Consider the following 2,873-nt stretch of genomic DNA (forward strand, 5'->3'; position numbering starts at 1 on the left):
CTTGGTTGTTCCGATAGCGGCATGCATTGACCAATATCTGTCTATCGACTGGAACTTCACAGCAAACATGTATAAGATAATGCACAAAAATTTGAAAAAAAAAGAATTTCTTAATACTTAGCCCTAAATACTAATGTATTGTCAGAGCTTTTGAATGCTCAATTGGCTCTGTAAATGTTTTCATTAGTCAAGGCCCTCTGAAAATTACTAGTATGCATTTAATTACTTATGAAATTTTATCAGAGGTAATTGTAGTACACATCTAATAAATGTGTTAGACGCACAGCAAGATTAATTTTGGTAAAAATAATCTTTTTATTATGCATTTTATTATTCGTTTTAAACTGGAAATCACTATCACAATATCGGTACTTTAAAACTAGTAATACCTGTACAATTCCTCTACAGTGAGAGGATGCGAATTTCCTTGGGAAGCATAATGACAATCCTTCCCTCCAGATATGACCATCTCAGCATAATGGTTGGTGGCAATACAGATGGAGAAAACCAAATCTTCTGTCAAAAACAGCTTCATAAAATCTGCAGTTCTCTGAATAATCGGGTCCCATATCTGAAAGGAAATTGCAAATAAAATCAGTATTGGCCACCTTACGTTATTTGTCAGCATTTAGAAAACTTGTCATACCTTGTAATTAGAAACAAAATAATGATTTTCCGGGGTTTTTTGTCTCTTTTTGTATGTATGTGATACCTAGTAATGCAGTAAAAAACGTATTTCAGTGTATCATGACGCCATGATTCCATTTGTAAATGTATTATCTGGATATATTAATTATTATTTATTGTTAACCAAATGTATACAGATTTAACCCTATATTCAACCTCAAAGTCATACCAACTGAATGTCAGGTTGACACTCTGAATGAAATGCCATAGTTCTTGGATCAGGTGTCTGTGTCCTTCACATCAGCATCCTTCCATCGCATGTCTGGATTTGCCAGCAGACTGTCACTAACGGACGATACCTGGGAACTTCCCACTAAATATTGGGATGTCAATACCCTTTTTAAAGATGAAAAGAAATTACAATTATGAATTGTTGAAGGGACCGTTTCGCACTTAAAAGTACACCTCAAATCTATTTAAAGATAGAGATCTCCTGTAATTTGGTAGGGGATTGCGTACGTACATGTGTTAGAAATGAATGGAATATTTCATTATTCATTGCGAATGTAGCAGAGTGCGTAATGAAAAAACAAAAGATATGCATGATGTAGGTGTCAGCATTATGCCTAGCATATACATTGGAAGGGGGAAAACTGAAGAAATTCAGGTTAAAACCTACAGGGTCCAGCGAAAATACTGCAACTCTGAGGGAAAGTACATGACCCCAGATACAAAAGTAGAATTGAATTGGTTCTTCACGGTACACAGTGTCTAAATCCTCTTGCATGGTACTCTGATGGGGGTGTGGATTTAGTCGAAATTAGAGAATATCTAGGCAAGATGATAGCTCATAGCATACCAGTACCAGCATGTATGGAATACAAGTAATTTATGGTCATAAGCTACTCAGTGTATATAAAATACATGCATTTGGATAAAAGAGAAATCTATATATGATTTTTCATTAGCCTGTCATAATCAGACTTTGATTAATGTTACGTACATGTAACCCCCCCCCCCCTCCTCCATTTCGGCCCAAACACACATTTCGTTTATATTTCTGTTACAATATGAAGAAAATAATTCAAATTATGATAATAAATTTTATCATTACAATGACGTAATATGTGTTTTCCTGGCATATTGTGTTTTCTTTTCATAGAAAGATAATTTTTAATAAACATGGAAAAATCCTGGAAAATAGCCCTCTAACCAGCGGCCATGAATGCCCAGTCTGATTAAAACCACCCCCTCCCCCTATCCACCCCTTTCTTACACTCGAGCGTCAGGTAAGGAGAGAATTCTGGAAAAGGGGGGGTGTTAATCTGACGGATTAATGCCGGACCAGGACAGATTAAATGATGTCAGCTCTTAATAAACAATTAGATGTTATTCACTTGGTTTAGATATCATAAAATATAAATATTTTCTTTCATGAAACGACAAATTATGGCATCAAATCGCGTTGATTAATCGTAAATTTTTCATAACATAACAAAACTGCAATTTTTTTTTCTAGTCGGCCTATGTGGCTACATCAACTTACATGTACATGTTTATACTGAATGCATGATCGTTTGGGTCATCCTGCAACAGGAGATCCATGGCATCTTCTGACATCAGGTCGTTTTAAAGATGTAAAATACAAGCCTTCGCTGTGACAGTGAAGCTGTGTTGTTTTCGTTGAAACCGAAACACGTGTGTTCCCCGTGCACACTTTCAGAAAACCCCGCGGGGCCCGCGATCCCGATCACGGAAAAATAAAAGTATAGGCCTAGAAGCTATATGCGAACTTCTTTTTAGTTTTGTTTGTTTGGCAGGGGAAAATTTTTACTATTCCGAACAAATGTAACGTTTATATCTGAATTTGAAGTATTTTATCTTTATCTATCTATCTTTTTTTTTTTAATTTACTCTGCCGATGTAACATTTTCAATAGGTGTTTTATGAAGTTACATGTAGGTTGTGTAACTGTTATATACCAATATTGGTTTTATGCTTTTTTTTAAAAAAAGCAGAGAATACCTGGCTGATTATTTCATACTTATCTGTATATTGTTTTAGTGTATCAAAATGTACTGAATTTACTAAAAGAGGACAATACAAATTTTATAGATTTCGTGCGACGCGCGTCGATCGCTTTTATAGCGACGAAATTTTGTCGCTAATTTTAAAGAAAACCGCGCAGCATGTCCTAATTTCATTTTATCGTAATATAAAAACTACCGAGAATTATAACACGAATA

At 35.1% G+C, this 2,873-nt stretch overlaps 1 long non-coding RNA gene across 1 annotated transcript; it reads right to left on the bottom strand.

Annotated features, from left to right (window-relative positions):
- Positions 1-395: 395 nt before the first annotated feature.
- Positions 396-2,433, bottom strand: LOC125669456 (uncharacterized). The gene is made up of 3 exons (XR_007367866.2): positions 2,174-2,433; positions 857-1,023; positions 396-571 (listed from the first exon to the last, which is right to left on the bottom strand). It is a non-coding gene; the product is annotated as an uncharacterized LOC125669456 (long non-coding RNA).
- Between the last annotated feature and the right edge of the window lie 440 nt (positions 2,434-2,873).

The sequence above is a fragment of the Ostrea edulis genome, chromosome 4 (genome assembly GCF_947568905.1).
Source record: "Ostrea edulis chromosome 4, xbOstEdul1.1, whole genome shotgun sequence".
NCBI lineage: Eukaryota > Metazoa > Mollusca > Bivalvia > Ostreida > Ostreidae > Ostrea > Ostrea edulis.